Below are 24,708 nucleotides of genomic sequence, written 5' to 3'. Positions count from 1 at the left end.
GACCTTATTTACTAAAAACCCAGCTGAAAGTAGGATTGTAACAGTGCTCTTTAGGTGACAGTCTCAGCATGATTTTAATTAAAGGGTAATTTTGGTACATAGCTATACAAATAAGCAATCAGGTTTTTTTAATGTGATTTAAAAGGAAAGAAGACTCCATTTCACTGAAGCAGGAAAAAAATTCTGCACAGAACAGTTAATAATGATGGTCTAAATATCATCTGCTACTGCAAAATGCAGGTTCTGTGTTCAGTCAGTTGTGTTATGATAACTCTGTTATGTAAAGTCAGGTCATGTGAATGTAATGCCATTTAATGGGATAGGTTATAAAATCAGCTCTCATCTGAACAAAAATCCATTACAATTTCCCATTCTTGCCTTGACAAGGGATAAAATCTTTGGAGTGGCCTACATATCTTGGCTCTGAACATATGGTATTTAATTTTAAAAGAATGAATTTACTTTTCCTTGGCCCAGAATTTAATTCTAAAAAGCACTCACCTATACCCTTATACTGCAATGTGTATAGGTTTCAAATACAGGAAAGTTAACTGTAAGTGACAGAGCTTGAGATCATTGGGATGGCAGCAGTATGGGGCTCAGAACTACTAATCTCTCAGTCATTTACTTTGCTTTTTGGCTTTTACTATCTCATTGAGCCTAATATTTTCTCTGTCACCTGCACCTGCATCAGGTGATACAATTCTAACTCAGGGTAGTTCCTGTTCCATGTAATGCAACAGCATTGTAGTCAGTAAAATAAACGAGTGAAAAATCCCAAAAGATTGTGTCTTAACCTGCTAAACATGGAACAGCTAAATATGGAAAATAATATCTTCACAAACCACATAATTTAACAGAAGTAATTCCCTTTTATTTCTGTTATCACTGTATGCAAGAAGTGGCATGTTCCCCTCGTACATGCCTCTATGCTTCCAAAGCTTAGATCCTTGTCCTGCAAGAAAAAGGAGTAAACTTTAGTAACTGACATCATACCCTTCATAGAGTGACCATAGAAGAACCACTTCAGTGTTTTCTTCACAGGATAAAGAGAAAAGAGTAATCTTGCACAGAAAAAGAAACATTGGACTGAATTAGAGACCTTGGATTTTTTTGAGTCAATCTATTCAGAAACTTAGTTTCCCAGACATGAGATGTAGAATGTTTTTCCAGGCCTTTTGAAAAACAGATTACTCCAAAATAACTTAAGTAATCATAATAAAAGCAATGCTCTTAGATCAGCCATGAGCTTGAACTTTCCCAGTGGTTATCCACAACAGAAATTTGAATATTTTTTTCACTGATGTATAATGAAAGGAGTTATGTCATCCTCTAAAAAGGTACTGTTTTTTATAAAATACTAAATATGATCCTATGCTATGTAAATAAACTGTAGAAAGAATAATATATTAATTACTACAAGAGATCATCTTCCACCTAATTAACATATCTCTTGAACTTCCTCTTAACATATACTGTGGATGCTATCGTGTTGTAATGTGTTATTTTTATAATCTGTCCTTTTTCTAGAAGTAAAAATGGGATGAGTACCATTTTGGATATGGAGATTTGTTAGACAAACTCTCTGTAAGGCTTCCCACATAATAATCTTCTTTTGACTTTCAGACTGTGGCCTCACTTTTAAAATACATATGCTGCACATGGAAATATTTCATATCTCTCTGGAAGTGAAATGAAAGTATATTTTAACATTTAAAAATGTCAGGATATTCTCTCCTGGTTTTTCTATTTCCTAAATAAATGCAAAGGGAAAGATTCACAGCTGCAGTTGTCATAGGGCCAGGAGAGTGACTTTTTCCTTTTTTTCCTTTCCTAAGTTTAATGGAAAGCACTATATGATTAAATAGTTTATGAGACTAGGAAATGAAATTTGTGATAACAACCTTTAGGTACTGTCCAGTTTCTCTAAGGGGCCTAGACAGAACTGAAATCACCATTCAAGAGTATTGCATTTACAATGGATACATCACCCAGGATACCAGGATTTCTGGTGTCGCCTGTGGGGTTTGGGAAACCACACTCTACTTATAGTCCACTCCCACTTCACTTCACTTATGTTTGGAAAAATTCATCTGAAGAAAAAGTGTAAGTCACCTGTTACAAGTGCTGTTCCAGTCACTCATGTCTGCTTTGCATGACTTGTGCAAATGCACAGTGATATCCTCATTAACTTAAAATTACAAAATATTATCCTCATCGTTGTTTTCACAGCTAGACAAAACCAGGAAGGCTGACATTTATGTGTTTTACTTTAATCTGAGATTTGCTTTGTAGAATCATTTGGAGCCCTATTCAACAAAAATTTTAGGGTCTTAGGCCAGTGTTGGTTTCACTTCCTCTAAGATATCAGCTGTACTAGTGAGCTCCAAGATGGCTAGATCTGCTCTGAGTCAGAGCAAAAAAAGAAAACACTTTTTTCTAGAAGCATCAACAGTGGATAAATATTTATTCATGAAAATAGACCTTCAGTTTTCACTAAGTCAAGTTAGCTGTTATTTTTGTTGTCTATGCTGTAAGCAGATGCATTTACAAACATGGAAACGTATCATTCACTTCCTCTCTTTCCATGTTTTATTTATTACTTTTAACAATTTATAAAAATTTCTAGGAGCAGTAAAACTCTTCTTGGTCTCAGCCTTCAGTCAAATAACAAATTTTGTGAAGAGTAATTGTGTGGTGATTATTCATCCTAATAGAAAGTACATTATGAACATTCAATATATAGAGAGGTGTTAATATTCACATTTGATTATCTGCTTGTTTAGCACTCTCTGCTTCTGGGATGCTTTAAAAAAAGATTTTCTTAATTCTTTGCTTTTCAGTGAATATTTTATTTGGCCTCCTGGTTGTGCTTTTTCTCCCTGAAATAAAAAATTGTTCACATTTCAGAGTCTGTATTTACATTGTTTAGTCAGTTCTACCTTGCAGCCTATTGTTTTTGTTGTTTTCTAAATGGTGTCCCAAAGAAGGTACTTGAGGACTGTAATTTTTGACTCATTTTAGTGGGATTACACACTCTTATCAGTTTATCTTAGACGGCCAAAATATTTTCATTCACTTATAAATATAGTTGTGTGCTTTCACTTAATTCAGTACAAACAGAAACCATTACTCAAGAATTACTCAAGAATAGCGAGTAAACAAATATCACAAAAACTTTCTCTGATAAACAGAGCATGAAAGGAATGAAAATGAATGATTGGTGTCTATGTTTGAAAATATGGTTTGAAAGATTCAACAATAGTAGTTATGGTTACCATAAGGGAACTCCATGGAGAAAAAACATGGCATTAGCAATGTTGTTAGGCAGTTTGAATACATTTCTAGCAAAAAAGGGTATGTTTTAAATATTTGAGTTTTAAAAAGTTTTATTAAAGCAAATTTCTCTGAGGCCTAACCTTGAAGGTTGTCATGCTATATTATTACACTGTATAAAACCATGTAAGCTTTACTTAAATTCAGAAAAAGTAGGATGTCACATAATACACAAGAATATATTTTGCGTAAAATTTTTTCTAAATAATCTTTTACTTTGTTCATTTTGGTGCACACTACTCCCTTATATAAATACAACTATTGATGTCAACCATGCTATTACAGGCTTGTCATTATACCCAAGCTGTTGTCCCTGGTGTAGCTTCTGTAGCTGAAATCTACATTTAAAACATTGACCTAGAAATAGAAAATAAATTTTATTTTTGGAAACCACAAAATTTCAGATGTGTTTACAAAATGGGAATACCTATCAGATTGTGCTGATAAATAGAGACAATGCACACACAGACCACAGGTACTACTGTATGGGAAGTGCTCCTTGACCACATTGTGACAGTGGAAATTTGGAGAGCTAGTGTGCCTCGTTTGGAAAGGCCACTTTAATCACTAATACACAGGACTCTTATGAACAATAAAAGTGCTTCAGATACAGGACACTAAAAATTTTATGACTACCCTCTACTAGTGTGCTGTCTCACAGATGTTCCTCTGTACATGGAGAGAAGCAGAGATAGGTCCTTATAGTGACAAACTTCTTTAATATCTGTCTATATATAAGTTTATCCAGTTATTTATAAAACTATATAAGGTTTCTAAAATATATTTGTATCTCTTTCTCTCAGCAACCATGCCTTCTGCTATTTTGAGGTGATAGTTGATACCCAAATAAATCCTATTTGCTATATTCAGCCCATCTTTATTTTTGGTTTCTTATAACTAATGGCTATGGGTCTCATCAGTTTGACCTTGAAAAGGCCTGCTATTTGCCTCATAGGACAATACAGATATGATGTGCTTATGAAAAGATAACAGAAGTTAGCAATCAGGGACCAGAGATGAATTAGAATTCAAGATTTCATATTATAAATGAGGTGGAGTTGTGGTCAATATGTTACTTCTCATTGGACAAAAAGTCAGGAAAGTCATATTCTAACTCTTCTACCATCTCTCTGCAACTAAAAGTGTGCTACAGATTCTGCTTGTGCAGTGCTAAATTTGGACAGAAAATGAAATTAATCTCATCTAACTTTAGACCACTCCAGTGAAGATGCCAGAACCAAGCTGGTCTCCCCAGGCCCACTTTACAGGCACGTAGACACAGTCGGGTGAGACTCACAGGCTTTGTATGAGATGGATGTTCACTGATTATCCAACTTGCAGTTATCTGCATGGGTTTGGAGGAAGTCTAGTCTTAAAACCTGATGTTCAGGCAGATATCATCCTCACTGTCAGCTGAAGCTAATGGAAGCTGCAGACATTCAGCGCTACTGAAAACCAGAGTCCATTTCTGACATACATAATTTGCAATGATTCTTCTGTGGCCAGGCTGGAAAAGCACTCTGATCTGTTGCCAGAAATATGTTACAGAGGAAGTGACAAAAATGCAGATTTAGATCTTAACTCAGCCACAAAACTATTTTAATAGTTGATAAACTCTGTAACCATTTCATAACCTCAAGTGTATTTATGACTTCTGAGAGGTGATCAGAGTTCATATGGTGGTGGGATGCATAGAAGAGTCTACAAATAAATAAAGTTGATAATGGGCTAATTTTTCAATTTCAAATTTCAGCATTAAAATATGTTCAAAAGTATAGGACTGCATTCAAGTTTACTTTAAATACTGTCCATCTGTGGTTGCTGAAGTCTATTCAGGAAAGCATTCTATCTGAAAAACAAATGCAGTAAAAATGCAGAGCACTTGGAGGTTTTAGAGATCTACCTATTTTTAAATTTCATCTTCCTCTAGTAGATCTCATTTTTAGGACATAAAATGATATAGCAGATATATCTTTTAAAAAATGAAACATTTCTTTTTTTCAAAGCAGTAGATGTCAAAGTAGAAAGTGCTGTGCATGTGCATAGAGGATAGAAAAAAGGGATGGAAATATTTTTGACTTCATGTTCTAGAGAGTCCTGTTTAATATCTGATAAAGGTTTTTTAAGAGGTTTAAGAAAGGGTTAAGAGAGATCATAGACTGACTTGAAGGAAAAGAAGAAGTGGAGCCAAGGCAGTGCCTCATCTGTGGCATGACATGATGGAGCATGGCACAAATTGAAGCAAAGCAAAACTTCCTCTCTCGTGCTTCTGGAAAATAATAGTTTTCCTCACTTATGAGATTGTGTCTTGAGTGTAACTAGGGCTTCCCAATATCAGCTAAAAAAAGAGACCACAATCTCCTTTTGAAAATTTGTTTACAGTGGTAATCTCAGGTTAAATTCCACTTCCATTGAAAGGAAAACACTGAGGATATTGGAGCACAGCTTGGGGTTTGAGGTGCTAAGATGACTAGAGAGTAAGAAATCTAATTACTTCAGATCTGGGTGGACTGTCTGCATGATGATACTTATCCTCAGCATAAACCATGAAAATAAGAAATAAAAACTTGTTCTCTTTTGCCCTGCAAAGTAATTTATATATTCAGATTATTCTTTTACTTTTACAGATGTATGATCTGAACAGGATATCCTGGACTAATTTCAACAGAGTACATTGTGATGCTAGAATCTGTGTGAATGCATGGATTCTTGAATATTAAAAAATCCAGTTCTTTCCATCATGACAAAAAGTAGCTAGTAGCTATTTCACAAGACAGAAATACTTCTGAAGGTGGTTGCAGCATCTCATTATATTGGATTGGGAAAAGCCCACACATGAATTGAAATGCTTCAATGGAGTGGATGTTAGTGAGCTATAAGATCTTTTCCTTTGAGATTTTTTCCAAGCAAACAGTGTAGCAAAGGAAGAAACTAAAATATAAGTGAAAATCAGTATTCTATGTTCAGCTGCTGCAGCTTACATATATTTGACCATGAATTACAAGCAAGGAAAAACTTTCTCACCATGTGAGCAGGGTAAAATATTTGAAGAACTAGGGCAGAGAATTTCCAACCATGGAAATATTAAAAACTCAGTAAATCTTTTACCAGCCTGGTGTAACTGGCCTACTTCAAGCAGGGTTTGGACTAGATGCCCCATAGACATCCCTTCCAGCCTCATTTATTCTATGATTAGAAAGGCTGGGCATTGATTGTACACCTAAGGCAAAAAACATCAACTTCAGGGTAAAAATCAGAGTGAAAAGCAAGACAGATTTCTGCAGGCAGAATATGTCACAGAATGAAGAAGTTTATTTTTGAAATTATTTCTCCCAACAGCTCTAAGAAATAGACGTAAAAGCACTTACCTTTAGGTCAAAGGTAAATTTCCACTTTAAGTTTCAGACATTCACTACTTAAAGTTATGCTAATAAATAAAAGACACCAAAATAGACTCAATGCTTTACCTTTAAGCTAAAGGTAGATGAGAAAACACCAATCTTTACAGTTGCAGGGTTTCCATGCAGAACAGAAAGATGAACGTGAAAATCATTAAGAGCTGCATTGTTTCTGGGATGCCATAAGGTTTGAATGCTGATTAAGGCAGAGGTACAATAAGGACTTCACTTCAGTGAAACAATTTGACATTTTCCTGATGCCTTCTCTGGGACAAACTGACAAGATACAAATTGGATGGGTAGGAAATTTTCTCCCAGGATGCACATATAAGAAGATGATCAAAGGTTTTTACCAGCCTGTCACAAGTAGGATTCCCCAGGGGTCAATATGGGGCTGCACACTGTTCAACATCTTCCAAAATGGTCTGGACAATGAGGCAGAAAGCACCCTGACCTAGTTTGCTTGTGCCACTAAACTGTATGATAAGGTAGACCAGAAGGAAGAGCCATCTTACAGACTGTCCTGCACAGGTTGGAAGAGTGGAGTGGAAGAATTTAACAAAGACAAGTGGGAAGTCCTGCAGCTGGAATGAAAAATTGAAAGAGTCCAGTATGGGTCAGGATTTGCGTGGTGCACAACCAGCCTTGCTGAAGGGGACCTGGTGCAGGATGAACAGGAGTCAGCAGTGCACTGCTGTAGCAACAAGGGTAAATCAGATCCTGGGCTGCATCTGCAGGGGCATTGCTAGAAGGAGCAGAGATTGAATCGTCCACTCTGCTCAGAACTTGTCAGGCTACACCTGGAATGCAGAGTGCAGCTTGGTGCCTACAATTTGAGAAAGATGTGGACAGACTAGATAGAGTCCAAAGAAGGGTCTCAGAGTTGGTCAGAAGGCTGAAGAACATGCACTGTGAGGAAAGACTGAAGGATTTGCTTTGCTGGGAGAAGAAAAGGCTTAGGGGGGACTTCATCACAGTACTATGGTAGTTAAAGGGCAACTACAATGAGGAGACACAAGGAGAAGACAGAGAGCAACTATTACAAGTTGCACAGGGACAAGTTTCATGTCCCTATCAGAAATAATTTTTTTTTCAGTGAGAACAACTGATCATTGGAACAATCTCCCCTTGGATGTGGTAGAGCCCTCATTGTTGAAGGTTTTCAATACACAGTTGGATAGGGTGCTATAAAACTTTGTCTTGGCTCTCTTTCCCATGCAAGATTTGACCACATGACCTTTCAAGGCCCATCCAACCTGGGCTATTCTGTGATTCTATGAAAGAGGAGGAGATAAAGTATATTTACACTACTTGGAATGCACCTGTGTGTTAAGGCATTACTTCATCAGGGAGCATGTGGTCAACAGTTGATTTAAGCAGACTTGACCACCTGTGACCCATGGTTGTTTCCTATACTGACTGTTCTTCACCAGCTCCCAAACTCACTGAACTGTTCTCACACAGCAACAAGCACACACTCACCCTTGAAATAACTTTCCTTTCAGTTGCTTCCCTGGCACTAAAACTGCAAACAAAAAGACTGTCTTTCCAACACTTCTCTCACTGCCAATCCTCCTACATAGGTTACAGGAGGAAAGTTTCCCTGGGTCAAGTGTGGAGAGGAAGAGATTTAATAAAAAAGCGTGGAGCTGTACTGGAAGAACTGACAATCTGGAAGGAAAGGAGAGGAGAGTTAGCAAATATTGATTCATGTTCCTCTCTGTCTCTTGGTACTGAACACAGTAATCTCAAATCTCTGTTTCTTTATTGCCTGGAAACTGTACTGCCCATATGTCCCCAGCTCATGGCAGAAGCAGAGCTAAACAGAAGATAATTTATCTTTGCTGTTCCACTCTCAGCTCATGCTGCCATGACAGTATAAAAATATTTAAAGGTCTATGGTATTCCTTGCTCTGACATGTGTGCCATTAGAATTGGAATACTTTATGACATTTCAGCTGTTCCCTAGTAGGAAAATCTTACTTGATTTGAATGCTATACATCACTCAAGTGGAGACCACCTTCCTATATGTGACTAATAGAGTTGCATTTTGCTATGAACTTTTTTCAGCTATCTTTATTTTTCTGTAGGAGGGAGATATTCTTCAATGTCTAAGAATCTCAACAAATTATTAAAAATTATTGTTAAGGAATCACAATGTGATATATTGCAGTTTGCTAACCAGGGAAGGAAGCTCTTTGCTCTATGGGGGCAACTTTCTGATAAACTTCTCATGTTGCTTATAGTTAAAAAAAACCAAACAGAAACAACAAAAGCTTTTGGGCTTATTTATTTATTATTCTAACAGAGGACTGTACCATCCTGAAGGGATCCTACCACTTTCTGAGCGAATTACTTCTGACATCTCACTTGTCATCTGAAACATGGAACCAAGTCTCATTTCAGGCAAGTTTTACTAATTGTTTCAATGGACTAAATATAAATTGCATGAAGAAAGAAAAGATTGGGAAGCAAAAACCAAACCTTTCTACTGATATGAAGGCTTAGCCTTCTGCTGGTCTTGTTCTCATAGATTGCACTCAGGAGTCCGGATGGTTTTGTGGGTGACTTTTCTTTCCATTTTAGACATTTAAACTCCCGTTTGAATGAAGTTTGGTGTAGTGAGCTAAAGGAGGTCAGAGCTTAGTGCATTTGAACGAGGCAGTAACATGGCAGTGTAACAGAGTCCCACCTTCCTATGCCTCTGTGCAAGAGCTGAGGAACATGTCCCCAGACCTGACAAAGGGAAGGTTGGGTCTCTGATACAGAAATCACCGAACCTCCTGTTTAAATCATGCTAAGCCTCCTCAGTTACCTTGAGACATTTCAGAGTTAAATTCATCTTTTATATCTTATTAAACATTTTTTTTCATAGAAGAAGACTGGATATTTGAGGTTTAGTTCAACTACTGTAATCCAGGGACAATCAAAACCATATATTGTGATGCTTTTCAAGTTTTCTTCCTAATTTATGAAGATTGTGTGGGAGAAGACAACAATCTGTACTCAGGAGAAATGCAGTGAATCAGCCTGTTCCTTATGGTGAAATGTTCTTTTAAGCAGCTGCTGTACCTTGTAGAAATAAAAAATAACAACAACAACAAACAAATAAACTCCAGATTCCACTTTAATAAAAAAATTAAGCTGTTGTTCTTTAAAATACTGCACTACTGTCTACAGTCTTAATGCGATATTTGGCATTGTTTGGAAACATAGCATAATGCTACTTCCCTTTCTATTTGGCTGTAGAAGCAAGGGTTATTAATCACACTAGACTATTATGGAAATTAGGGAAAGCACAGAGGGGGAATGGTGCAGAGACCTGTTGTCTCAGGGAAGAATCTGGGAGGGGCTCTTCCCTAAGGATCCCCATATGCAAAAAATGATGCTTGAGATGCCTTTTTAGGAAATTGAGAGTATTTTCGGCACAGCCAGCTGGCCAGCTAGGATCAGAGAGAGCCAAGCACTGCCCTCACTGTCTTCTATCAGTGCTGAGCAGAAAGCCTGTCAGCAACAACCACGACTTGCCCTGCTCATCGACTGTGCAGGGACAGAAGAGGTGACAGAACAGGTACTTACGCACACAGAGTCACCTGGAGAAATGGTGATCAGTTTAATTTGATCCGAGTTGTTTATCACTCTTGGTCCCTACTCTGGGAAGTAAAGGACAGTATGGAAAGGAGCTGGTAAACTCAGTGACAGCAGAGTGGTGTCTGTTCCTCTATACCTTTTCTGGAACAGAAACCAGCTGAGGATTTGCAGAGATATCCTCAATGTAGAGGATGGTCAGTTCTCATTTTTGGCCTATATTAACTATCTTACTGTCATTGTGCTAAGAGCACAACAACATGATTTTATAGGTCTGGGAACTTGATGTAAAACCTGAGGAACATTGGGATTATGTTACTCAGGAGACTACTTGAAGGGTCATGTACTCTGACATCTCTTCTACTCATTGTGAGAAACCCTAGAAATATTAAAACCATCACCACTGATGCCTCTGATGGGCACAGTCCTCTGTGATTTATACTCTTTGAAGGCACAGTAGGATAATGTTCCTTTGTGCATTCCCATTTCACTTTCTGGTCTGATCAGATACAACAATGGCCCAGAAAATCTGACAGCCTCAATAACAACTGTTCCTGTTCACTGTGGACATCTGCTACAAGTCTCAAGGGACTTCTAAGGTTTTGGCCATCAGTGACTCCATTCCAGATTGTTGTTATGACTACACATAATTGCGTTTTAATTTATACGAGGAGAAAGCATTTCAAGCTTTTTTTTTTTAGTGACAAATCTAGCCTTGGTCATCCTGCCTTACATGGACATTGCAGACACAGGGGGATTCATCAGTCAAAGAAAGCCAGGTCCTACCATCCACGTACCAGAGACCACCAAGAACTGCATGTTCATACTCAGAACTATTTCTTGGCTCCCTGGCAACTGTTGCATGAGGTAAAAACTACTGATTGAACTAAATAGAAAATGGCCATTCAACACTTCATAGAGATCATACAGTCATTTAAATCATACAATCATTTAAATTGGAAACTTTATGATCAGGATGCCATTGGCCTTTTTGGCCACTTAGGCACCTTCCTGGCTCATGCTCAGCCGGCTGTTGACCAGGACTGACAGGTCCTTTTCTACTGACCAGCTTCCCAGCCCAGCTTGTTGTGCTGCATGCAGTTGTTGTGACAGAAGGGCAGGACCTGGCACTTTGCCTTTTTGAACCTCATACCATTGTCCTTGACCCATTGATCCAGCCTATCCAGATTCCCCTGCAGGACCTTCCTCCCCTCCAGCAGATGAACATTCCTGCCCAGCTTAGTGTCATCTGCAAACTTACCAAGGGTGCCCTCAATCCTCTTATCCAAACCATTGATAAAAATATTGAACAGGGATTACCCCAAAACTGAGTCCCAGGAACACAATTTGTGACTGGCCACAAACTGAATGTAGCTCCATTCACCACCATTTTCTGCCACCCAGACAGTTGTTAACCCAGCTAAGAGTGCACGTGGCCAAGCCATGAAGCTTTTCCAGAAGAATGTTGAGGGAGGCAGTGTCAAAGGTTTTACTAACATCTGGGTAGAATAGTCAGCCATTAAGGAGGTCACCTTGCTGTAAAATGAGATGGGTTAGTTATTTTTGCCCTTATTCTTCCCCCAAAATTCCTTGTACCTAAAAGAAGGACCTACACATTTGCAACACTTTTGGCCCACTCCCAGCCTCCTTCAAATACACTTTTGAGGAAACCTAGCATCAAGCAGCATGAGCTAAAACACACTTTCTACAGAGCAGGTTCTGTCTTGCAGCAAAATACAAAATCCTATCTCACAGAACACATTTGTAAAGACATTCTATAGGACTTGTCTAACTCAGTAGGAAATAGGGACTAAGGCATAGCTACAAATCCCATTTGGTGAGAATTTGGCACTGGGCTGCTGAAATATTTTAAGGTCCAGAACTTCATTCAGTGGATTTATTCTATTTCCTTTCCATCTGCAGGGTGTGGAAGAAAGACAACAGCTTTGTTTTGTCCCATTTCACAGACTCCAGTTTACTTCAGTTACATACCCCCTTATCCCATCAGAGCAAAATAGTTTATGAATTCTGATTCATGCAGTTGTCTCTACTGTCTGAGTTAAAATGTTCCAGAAAGTTGATTTGAAGAGCAATAGGGATAAAGTGATGATTTACAATGTTCATGGCATTGCAATGGTTTAATTTCTCCCAGCAACACCCAGATATGTTCAAATGCAGCTGCTGCTATGTCATTGTAAGCTTTTGTTATTGTGTCCAAATTCTTACGGGGGTGGGGGTGGTGTCCAGATGTAAATTGAAGATCCAGGAAATCCTTCATACCGCGGTCAGAGACATTTACATCCCTGGGTTCAGTCTGAGAAACTAAAAACTTGGAATGGAATTTTTTCCAACCTTTTTTTTCAGGGTGGCAGCAGCTGTTAGTGCTGATGTTTATGACTTTGTGCCCAAAAAGACACAGAGAGTGACAGATTGTTAATGATTATATAGGGTGATCATCTTTCTTTCTAAAGTATCTTTTTATTATTGTTGATATCATTCATTGTTACTGACCAGATTTCAACATCATCATTCACAAACAGCCCTTCATCTCAGAAGAAATCAGACTGCTTAGTTTAGGTGGAGCAGCAAATTCCTCACTGGGGGAAAAGAACTGATTCTGCTATTTATGTTAGAGATGGGAAGATTTTCTTTCAATTGTGGAGCACAAGGAGTAGCACACCATTACAAGCTCCAATTTCTACATATTTTCTGGTATTCCAGCATTAAAAAGACATAACCATGAATGTTGCAACCATGGCCAGAATGTTGCAAATACTTATGGGGATGCTGAATTCTAGGTATGCAAGTCCAGTGAAATTCAGCAAGGATAGTAATACGCAGGCAAAAAGTGATGCTGATATTTAGAGATAAGAAAGGAAAATAAACACAACTCTCTGCTTTACTACCCAGGGATGTGGGCTAGTAATGACATTGTTGCTGTAAGAACGTAAATCCTAGGCATACGTCAGAAGCTGGCCATCTTTCAGTTATCTGGAAAAAATCCAAGAGCAGAGGTAAAATCCATGTTTCTGTGGGATGTATGGGATGTATGCCTCCCTTTTCTCTGTATTTTCCTTTCCATTTTTATTTGTGTGTTGTGTGTGTGTTGGGAGTGAACTGGGGTCCTGCTAGTGGCAGCGAGTGCTCAAACAAACAAGCTCTGCTAAGCCCTGTGGCAGAGGGAGGCTGGGGGCGAGCCCAGGAGCTGAGTCAGTGTGCTCAGACTGAGAGATTTAGTGGGAATACATCAGCATCAGAAAAGTGATGGCTGGAAATGCATCTGAGCTCTAGGGTGGGCTATTTTAAGTATGAAGAATTAATTGTGGCTGACCTCAGAATAAGTCTGCAGGTTGGACACTCTTTTATAATGTGTGACAGGCTTGTCAAGTACTCAGAACAGGCATGTGAATGCATTAGTTCAGCAAAGCTGGGCTTCAGATCAAGTTTCTTTTTCTTCTGTGCTGGCACCCTACTTGCCTGGCTCTTTTAGAGGACATGAAGGTGAGCAGCAGGAGTAGGGAAAGCAAAGCTTTCACTTGCTCTTTGTATTTTTCCAAGAAAAAGTAGAAAGGTCTGAAAGGTCTCCATTTCATCCCAATATGGAATGGAAAACTGTTTCTCAAATTGAACATATTCCTGGAATGGGAATAAACAGTTTCCTGCTCATTTCTATTCATGGATCTTCATTCTTTCCACGGATTTCAGATTATGAAGTCCAAACACCTTTGAATACTGGTCCTTGCAGGAGATGCTTAGAATGGTTGCTCATGTGTGAGTGAAGATGGAGGACAGTGGCCACATAAAAACATCCCACACTTTCCTTCCTTTATTTTCATAGTATTCCTTTGGCCTTCAACTAACACAAATCATTTAGGAGAAGAAAGATATGATGAAAGCCTGTCATAAATAATTACATAGTCCTGCATTTCTCTCAGCAATGTTCAGCACTTATTTTTGAAGCATGCCACCACTAATACACAATTGTTAAAATGCTTCAAGTTATTTGCTTTTTGTGTAATGATGAATTTTTTCTACTGATGTTTTTTATTTGATGAAAACAATGCAACTGACTGGGAGCCAAGAAGATCCTGTATTCTAACCCATGTGAGACAAGGATTTGACTAAGACCTTGTCATCCTAAGCAGGATTGACCAGGTCAAAAAGAAGAAAAAAAATAAAAAAAAGAAACAAAGTTAGAGGTAGCAGGAAAAAATGAACAAATGTCCACTGATTGAATACTTGACACCTCTGGTGAATGAACTTGGGCAAGATGATTCATAGTACGATGATTTTATTAGATTAGGGATATTGCTAATTAAGTAAGCAGCTGTTGCAGCCAAGTGCTTCATCTTCTAACCATTTTTCTCTTTGCTGTTCTCTGGAATCCTGTGTCTCTTATTATATTGTTGTATGCAGAACTTGTAATAATTTTCCATGCCTTTTATGCCTTCAATTAATCTAGCATAATGTTGCATGGGAACCTTCTGCCAAGATGTTCTGGTAAATGTTCTAGTGCAGCATATAGTGGCCTCTTATAGAGCAGCAGGAAGCTTTACCTCAGTGCTCAGAGACCGACACCATCACTTCTTCATTTCCATGTCATGTTCAAAGTGTTGCTTTTAACTAGTAAAAGGGAAGTAGGCTTCTTTTATCTTGCTAACTTAAGAATCTGTCTTTGTTGTGCAATGTTAGCTCTAGAAAAGATAGAAGATAAAACACCTTATTTTTTTATAATCACCATCAAAATGTGATATCTGGCCACAGTTTGACTTGATCAATCTTAGCAAATTTTAATGTCAAGATATAGGAATTGCAAGAAATGGTAAACTGAAAAAAGAGAAGAAAAGGAAGAAAATATCTTTACAATAGTGCATTAGCTTTACACAGATAAAACTTTTAACACTATGGTAGTCCAGCATTCTAGTGCAGCATATAGTTGGCCTCTTGTAGAGCAGCAGATAGCTTTACCTCAGTGCTCAGAGATTGACACCATCACTGTTGAAGAAATTTGCCAGTTTATCTGTCCAAAAAGTAGTAAGAGGTACTCATCAGCCTTCTACTACTGTTCCTTGCAAGATTGAGCAAAACTGCATAGAATTTTCTTTCCCATCACCTGGCTGGGAATCACTTGCACTGGGGATATGTTACTTCTGCAAGAAAATGAAATGCTGCAATTAGACTAGGAGATTGCTCAGCTCAAGCCTTAAAAGCCTTGAACTTCCTCACAAAAGAAGCTTTCACTTCAAATGATTTCAGCACTGGTATAATGAGTCAGAGCACAGGAAAAACATCCCTGTAAATCTTGAGAAGTACTTTGGGTAGGCAAATATCATATACCTTCTGCATAAACTGCAGTTCAGTTCTGATTTTGGCCATGCAAATAATGTGATCATGTGAATGGGTCCAGATAGTTGCACCCTCATTCCCAGAGCCTAGAATGCAGTGAACACTTTAATCTTAGCAGGACAAAATGGTTTGCACTACACTGTAGTCAGCCAGATTGGAGTTCAGGCAGAATGGATATGTAAAAGTCTGAACCTCTCTGTCCTACATTTGTTTACTTGCAAACTCTGAGGCAAGTGAAATCCACGTAGCATGTATTTCATAGATTAGGTAGGTACAGGAAATGCCATTTTGAGAGAAAGAAGGATCAGATACAAAGGACACATAACTATTAAGCAAACTCCCCTGTCTGACCATTCACATACTCCCAGTGCCAGAGACTTCCACTGCTGGGACCAAAGTCCCTTCACAGGGGGCAGCTCCAGTGAACCCACAATTGTCCTGCTTAGCTCCCCACACACTCCATTCCAGTGTCAGACCAGTTTTCCTGACCAGTTCACCTCCTGGTTTCCCATAGAAGGGTGAGAGTTCTGGTTCCTTGAAGCCATTTACTCACAGTGCAGTGAAACAGAAAGAACTCGAGCTGCTGCCTCCAAGGAGGGACCCCCAACAAAGGAACCCCTGGGCTGTTGTACCCCCAGTCCAAGGGCACAAAAGTCTCATTCCTCCTCTTCAGTCCTCATCTCCTGAGTGCCTTGGAGTGTCTGGTCCCCTGGCTGACAGGTCCCCAGCCCCTTTCTTATGCAAGGGGTCAGCAGTTCACAGCCCCTTGCCTCCTGCTCCAGCCACCCAGAGCCCAACCTGCTACGCACACTGAACCTGCACACTGAGCTACCTGCTCTGAATGTATCCCTTAACATGAGAATTTATAGAACAATTACAAATATTTAAAGGCAACTTGCCAAAAATCTTGCTATAAATCATGAGCATATTTAAACAGAACAGAAGTAATATTACCTGTCATAGAGTTTGTACTCAGAATTAGGAATAAACAGGAAGCTAAATTTCATGGGTGAAGTTCCAGTTAAAGATATTGTAAATAGAAAGAACAGATTGTTGAGAATGATGTGTTGTAGTCAGGGCTGTAGGGGGATAGAATATAAGAAAATAAAGATAGTGTTTTATTTGTTTTTGTTTATTGTATTTTTATTTTTTATTTTATTTTAACTTCTATTTTTTAAATTTTTATTTTTTTAAGATTTTTTATTTTTTATTTTATTTTTTAATATTTTAAACTTTATTTTTAATATTTGTATTTTATTTTTAAATTATTTATTATATTTTGTTTTTTATTTAATTTTTATTTCTTTAATTTAATTTTATTTTATTTTGTTTTTTTATTATTTTATTTTATTTTTATTTCATTTTATTTTAGATAGTGGTAGGATTTTGGCTGGAGTTTATCTATCTTCTTTTGGTCCCAAATGATTTCTGATCATTATATATGAGCAATAAAAAATGTGACTGTGTGGGCTGGCTATAATGAAGCTGGGATTTTGTATTCATTCATCACAAGATGTAACTCCTAAGTGCATCTGTTATCTATTTCAAGATCGTATTTCTTTTGGGTAGTTTTATGGATAATTGAGTTAGTGAGGATCTCGGTAGAAAATCATCTGGAAAGAAGGTACATGGAGATTTCAATGTGGTTTCTCTTTTGTGTACTCAGTCGTGACAGAAGAATTAAAAAAAAAATGTTTACTTTGTACAGATTAGCCACATAAGCTTTAGCTTAGCATTTCATACAGTCGTGATGACCCTCTCTCTCAATGTTACAATGTCTCAATGTTACATGGAAATTCTTCTGTTGTCTTATACACCTGTCCTGTGATGTGGAGAACTCTTATCCCTCAGCAATTACTATACAGATCCTAAATAGTAGCTTAGGTGAGAGATTTCCAGTGGCTGATAACATAAAACTTGCTTTTGGGATACAACAGAAACCTCTCTGCTCAGGTTAAACTCTCTGAGAAGCCCTCCAAGGAGAGAGAAACATCCAGGTCTTGCAAAGTCCTAGTGGAAGCTGGGTATAGCCTTCAGCAGGTACAGATAGAACTAGTCTCAGGCATTAGGCTGCCCCTCTTTCCTAGAAAAGGAGGCATGTGGCAACAAAAGCCTACATGCAAAAATTCTGATCTCATTTAAAGCTCTCTAGTCATGTGTTGCTTGTATATATAATTACAGTGAGCTTCAGAAGCAACAGAAGCAGTGTTGCTGACACAAGGGAAGGAAATGGAGGTAGGCATAAGCTCGAACATGGTCACATGCATGAGTCAGTGGAGAGTGTAGAGACTGTCTGTGCAAACAGCAGAAGCTGTTTAAAGAAGTACCTTCTCAGCTGTTTGCTTACTGGAGGCTACTGCTCCTGCAACTCTGCTGGTAGAAAGGAATATGTATGAATCAGAGGCTCCCACTTACAGACCCACATCTTCATGCAAGACCACTTTTATCACCTGTGTCAGCGAAGACTCTGGACCTTATGGTCCCATCAGGGAGATAGAGGCACAAACCAAATTATTCTGATTCTGTGATGAGGAGGGAGAAGAAAATGGTGAGCAATGGAAAGCTGTAAATTAATAGCCAGACATCCACCAGAAATGGTTTCTCAAAATCCTAAATTGGTGAAGAAGTTTCTTTTCCACTACCTCCAAAAACCTCTATCATTCCTTCGTGTGTGCTGCAATCAGAAATTTGTTTATGGAAGAAAATATGCTTAGTGCTAGAGGAGGTCTAAAAGCATAAGCAAGGATTAAATACCTGACTCCTCCTGATTTTCAGCATAACCTATGTTATAAATCAAGAAGCTTACTGTAACAAAGTGTTGCCCTCTGTACCTTTCAAGTATTTCACAGTGGACCTCAATGCACTGTTTTTCAATGCATTTCTGAGAAGCATTTAGTTTTTGCCTAGAAATTGCTGTGCTATTTTTGCATATTCAGATCTCTGTATCATTCCAGTTTGGAGAGGCCAACTGTTCCCTCTGTTTCCATATGAAGATAGAATGAATCAGTGTTGCTTCCATCCGTACTGCCATTCCCCCAAATGCTTTCACAGATGTACTGGGAACATGGAGTTCTGTGGTCTGTAACTGTAATACCCCAGACTGGGCTGCTCTCAAAAGCCACCCTTCAGAAACCATATGATTATAAGTAACTCAAGGCTGGTAGGAGTTACCACACATTAGATGAGGAAGGATCCCATGAGGCTGCTCAGGTGATGGCAAAGCTTTAAGAGGAAAAAAATTTCACAGAAGCAAAATTTCACTGAAGGTTTCCAGCAACCTGATTTGCATCCTTAGGAGAAGAAAATTCCCATGTCTCTAAAAGTGGCCAGACCAGTACCTACTAGATGACTTGTAAGGAAGCTCTACTGGTTGTCATATCACTTCTTTTCAATTTGTTGTGTACATTTTAGCTTGCTGTCAGAAAGCTGGGTACTGGTACTTCATATACTTTATTCTCCTCAGAAATCCAGCATATACTCCTGAGTATAAGAAGACAGGTGATTTTATACATAGCCTGCTGTGAGAATGAGTTCACAGCATCATTGCATGTCAGTTGTAATAGCTCAGCACAGGTATCAGTGTGAGTTCAGAATGGAACAGCTAATTAAATCCACATTCCTGATGAGGGAATCAGGGAAGGTAACAAACTACAGTGGCAAGACAATGACAACAGGAGGGAGAGGAAGGTCTTCAGCTCCTAGGACTTCCAACTCAACAACCCTGGGCATTTTTTCCTGACACTCCAATAGCAATAACATCAATAACAGTTAGGAATAAAGTGTTAAACTAACAGTTAAGAGAAAAATGAAGGCCACATAATCTTTCCCTATCTGTGAGACACTTAGGTTCCACCAGCTGTGCTGGCTGGCTTCCTACATCTGGGTTCCAAAATGGGTAACAAGAAAACTCTGAGAGTACTATTTTAAGAACTCTGGCACCAAGCAGAGAGGAGAAAGGGAAAAAAAATCCCAACTCTCCACTTCTTTACTGAAATCATTCTGTTGAAAGCATTTCTGTTTGGCTGCCACAGCTCACCAAGCAGCCTAATGTGCCAGCTATTAGTACCCAGCAGAGAGCATGTTTGCAGCTATTCAGCAAAACTATCACATGTCCTTACCGAAGGAAAGAGGGATCAGCTGCCGAATACTGGAGCTGATGAAGAGCAGAGCTATTAAAGCAAGCAATAAAAAAACCCACAACCCAGAATGCAGACTGATTTTTATTATTATTTTTTTAACCTAATCGATGACATTTATAAGTGGAAAGTATGAGTCAGTATGCTGTGCCAGCATGGGGTCTTTATGATGTTTTCATCTTGCTTGTTCTTCCTTCTTGGCTAGGAGCATTCTGTCTTGTTGATTTGTAAGTTTTAGGTTCCTTGCAGTACTTCGGAGATGGGCATTCACATGTGTTTTGTGTGCATGTAAGAAGTGACCATAGGTCAGTGAACTGGAAGTAAAGGGCTAAACTACTCAACTCAAGAAAATTTTTAGGGAGCAGTGGGACTACTTTACAGTGCTGGGACTGCTTAGATAAATTATTGCTGCCAAAGTGTCACCACTGCCAAATGTGGCGGTGACGTGAGTGTGGGAGGCAAACACCCACTTGCTAGTGAGGACAAAATGGACACAGCTCCCTCTCTGCAACCACTAATCTAAGCCAAAATGCTTTAAAAACAGAGTACTGTTTGTCCTTTGGTAGCACATAAGCAAATAGAATGCATTTGACACAGAGCTTCTCTGTAATGTCACATCTCTAGCATGTAACCAAGAAACAAAATTATACTACTTATTGCGATGATATTTGAGTCTGGTTACCTCAGAAACAACACACTCAATTCTAGATTCTGACTCCAGAAAGTTCTCTCTACATTGCAAAATCAGGCCTGAAGCACCTCCCAGGGTGAATTAATCAAGGAATGCCTGGTATGGGAAAGTCCCCTTCTGACCCAGAACCAGCATTATTTCATGGCAGCTTCTCCTACTCTGCAAGTCCCTGACACCAAACTCACGTTTTGACAGGCAAACTCCTGCTAGGAGAGTAATTTCCAAGGCCCATGCAAGGCAATGTCACCTAGTCATGGCTGTCTGGGCTGGTGCAGCAGCAGGGTCACCCCACAGCTTCCTGAGAATGCAGGGAGGTGTGAGGGGCCCGCAGAGCCTTTGCCTTCCTTTTCCCACAGCTGATATGGGTCATGCTCAGCACAGCTGAAAATTGAGCCCTCAGGCAGGGAGCTATAATGAATTCACTAGATTAGGCAATGAAAGCCAGTGTGAACAAAACAACCAGCTGGCTCAAGAATATTTTGCACTAACATAAAAATGCTATGGTAGGGGAGGAAACAAGCTTCAGAACCGTCCCTTTTCATTCCTCTGAAAATCATGCCCATCTTTTCTTTAATGCATATTCTTATAGCCTCCATATATCTGTGAAAGTAAAGAAGTAAAGATATTTTTATCCTCTGTGTTCTGTTGCAGTCATTGAAAATAGTAAACTCATGTAAGAATGTGATGCAGCTTGAAAAAAAATTGTTTGTGGGGGAATTTTACCTGAAGCTCTGTAATTTTTTCTTTTCTTTCATAATGAGTATCGGAATCTAACTACATCATTCAGGTCTTTGTAGTTATTTTTTAATTCTGGAAAACTAACAATTTTGTAAGTATTTATAAGCATTATTTCTAAAAAATCTAAAGTAATCAAATTATACATATAGGGTTGTATAGTTCCAGAATCAGAAACTGAAAAGCTGCCCTACCTTTATTACTAGAAGTGGAAAAATTGTTTCAGCATAGACTAGAGTGACAGACAAGACTTGACTCCAGTTTATTTCTTTGCTTTTGTCCTTTGTCTAGGGTTGTGTTGAAACCCTGTGTTTCCAAACATTGTTTTTCCTTTATCTGAGAGGTGACTTTTCATATGTGAGCCAATCCACCCACACTCTTCCTGTGATTATTCTCAAGAAATAAGAAGAAAATTCCACACAATGTCCATACCCAAGAGGATTGCAAGCCTAGTTTCACTTGATTAATAGTTTGCTTTCCTTTCTAGTTCACAAGGAATGTGTGTTCCCATTAGGTGATTTTGGAAAATGTGTTATTCTACTGGAGGAATCTCTCCTATGGATGCCACCAGAAAAAAAAGATGTCAGTAAAAAGCAGCCTCACATTTGTATTTGAAGGAGTGAAAGGCAACACTTAGGAATTCCCACATGGCATTGCCCTTACAATCTCCTGAGGAAATCCACCGTAAAATACAGTATGTGCTGAGAACAGGCTGGGCCACCTAAATTTGGATTGCTTTTGGCTTCAGCTATGCAGAAATCCCCAGAACAGGTGCCAAATTAAGTCACCCTACTAGCTGCTTTCCATGACTGAAGGTCAGTAATAGTTAACATGGAAAGGAATTTGGATAGCACATCTCACAATCTGAGAGTGCTGTGCCTGCTCAAACATACCAATGCATTCTTACCTCAGAAAACCTCAAGTGCAGAGCAGTTTCACTTTTCTTTGACATGGGAGCAGTTTACAGTTTATAAGGAAAACACGTTAGTCTTTGGTATCAATGTTAATTTATGCCACATTTCCCATCTATTTATAACTCAAGCATTCTAAATTAGACTATTAGATGCAAATATATTGTAATCTGACAGAAGGCAAAATATTCCATAAATCTGATTTGGAAAAGGGAAATATTCATTCATATATAGCTGACTAATGGCTCTACATTTGCAATTTCAGAAACATGATTTCATCAAAGAACTGCTAACAATCCATGTTAAACTTTGAAGATTAGTGTGTTTAGCCATAATTTTGCTCCCATTTGAATTTTATTTTGTTGTCAGCTTGTTTCTCATTGCATTCTTTGTTTCTTAGAACTTGTATAAATAGAGAATTTTTGTTTCTTGAAAGCCTTTTGATCTCCTTTTCATTTCCCACCTGCAATTATAACTCTTTCTGGGTGACATCACCCGTTAGATGCAGTGAAAAGAATTCTGATAAATAGCTGAATAAAGAATTATTGACATCAAGTGGAAAATAGCCCTCTGGAACTGATGAACTCTCAAAAAGCCTGTCTGCATGCAAGAATCACAAATAAGAATCATTACAATCAGGCAAATACAGAAAATACTCTGTGCAAGGTGTTCAGTGCAAACTCAATGTCCAGAACTGGAAAACTCATGAAGGTGGTTGTTAGTGCAAAGTTAAATATTTAACCTGGTTAGCTAGAGAGTACTCACAAGTGCAGATACACCAGCAGTGACATATTATGATGTTTTATTTCAGTAAACAGGGAATTAGAACAGCCCTTGCAATTTCTCTTTTTTTTTCCTCACCTTATTAAATTCAGACAGGGTGCACTTTTAAGAATATCCTTCTGTATAGATGAATTTCATTCTCCAGTGAAACACTCAGTAAGTGCATGGTAAGTCCACATTCCTATTGGTTTGCTATTTTACCATCTTCCTTAGTCCTCAGACTATTAGTTGTTACATCTATGTCCAAACTCTGAGCGAGCATTTAACAGTACAATTCTTTGAATGTGACTGGAGTTGCCCGTAAATACGAATCTAGTATTCTTCTGAAGCAACCACTGGTATATACTACTGTTGTAGTTTTGGTTTGTTTTTTGGTTTTTTTTTTTTTTCTTTTTTTTTGGTCTCTGTGTGTGTGTAAACTAGAGTTACACTGATGTTAAGCACAGACCATATCCATATTTACTACATGGATATAGAGTTATGGACTGCAACCCACTTCCTTCTTTTAGGAATGAAATTATCTTTGAGGAGACATAACAAGCAGATGTTGTTCTTGGGCTCTGTCTGGTCTGTTGCAGTTCTTCCTGACATTCACAGCATAAAATTGAAGACAGGCAGTGTATAGCATGTATCAATTATCCTAAGTCTTGGTTCTTCTTTTGTAGGAACAGAAGAAATGTAGAGAGGAGTTTCTGTCACTTTACTTTTTTTTCAGAGAAGACAGAAGCATTATCTATCTCAGTTTGGGTACTCTTGGTTTGCTGTCTAGAAGGAATGTGATAGATAATTCTAGAAAATTTTGAGGCTTACTAGACTAGAGTTTAACTCATGGTTATAGATTATTATCATTATAGTGACTTTTTAGAAAAATCTGCTAGATCTTTCTTCACTGAATAATAAGACATAAAAAGTTACTGAACTTCAGAATATGTTGAAAGACCGTGACACATAGAGATTCAGTAATAACCTCTAACAGAATACAACAGACATACAGAGTCTTACAGTCACAACAGGTCTGTGTCCACAATCACAAAGGTATTTCCCATAGCTCTTATACCAGCACTGTTTACTAATAGGCATGGATAATGATGGATAATGTCAGGGCTTTCCATTGTACTTTGAACTTACACAGCTTATCACTTCATAGTAGAGATGATCCAAATGCATTCTCCGGTTCAAAAGTAGTTCCCCTCTGGAACAACTTAATAGGTGTTCCTATACTTAATAGGTGTTCCTAAACTAAATTATTTCCAGTTACCTCTAAACCTAGTTATATCTAGAATTTTTTTCATGCATGGGATATATCTGCTCTAAATCCATCAAAGCTACTGTAGGTTTATACTATTGCAAAAGCAAAAATAAAACAGGCACTGCCTATCCTCTCATTCCCAGGAGCAGCTGACTCTCCCTCTTTGGAATGGCACTTATGGGAAATCCATGAGCTCTGCAGAAATGACCAAACTAGATTTGATTTAAAGCAGGTATTTTGAGAATTCAGTTAGAGAATGTAAGTGAGGTGATGAAAGCTTCTGCTAAGTCATCCCTGGTCTTCTGATAGCGCCATAGTCTCAAACACAAAGAGACATGGAAATCAGAAAATGGTTTTAGAAACTCTGATTCTGAGAGAGATGTGTTTTGCATATGACCCTTTCAAAAATGTCAGCAACAGTGTATTTGCCTTTCTTGATCTTTGAATCAATACCTTCTGGCTACATAAGACACTAGCAAACACATTTTGACTCCAAACAAATTATTTCAAAACTGTCACAAGTGAATTTTACAT

General features: G+C 38.4%; 1 long non-coding RNA gene across 21 annotated transcripts in view; it reads left to right on the top strand.

The window, feature by feature from the left end:
- LOC143694134 (uncharacterized) overlaps window positions 1–24,708 on the top strand; it is a 211,466-nt gene that overhangs the window by 131,204 nt on the left and 55,554 nt on the right. For 2 of the 21 annotated variants that reach the window (XR_013182383.1, XR_013182379.1), the window contains one exon: window positions 9,044–9,845. The exons of 17 other annotated variants lie outside the window; for them this stretch is intronic. This is a non-coding gene — a long non-coding RNA (uncharacterized LOC143694134). Of the gene's footprint in view, window positions 1–1,910; window positions 5,940–5,963; window positions 6,762–9,043; window positions 9,846–24,708 lie in introns of those variants that run through there. 2 more of the 21 variants (XR_013182381.1, XR_013182382.1) reach the window with 2 other exon arrangements.

The sequence above is a fragment of the Agelaius phoeniceus genome, chromosome 5, assembly GCF_051311805.1.
Source record: "Agelaius phoeniceus isolate bAgePho1 chromosome 5, bAgePho1.hap1, whole genome shotgun sequence".
Taxonomy (NCBI): Eukaryota; Metazoa; Chordata; class Aves; order Passeriformes; family Icteridae; genus Agelaius; species Agelaius phoeniceus.
The sequence above is the reverse complement of the archived record's forward strand: the minus strand, read 5'-3'. Positions and strand labels throughout refer to the sequence as shown.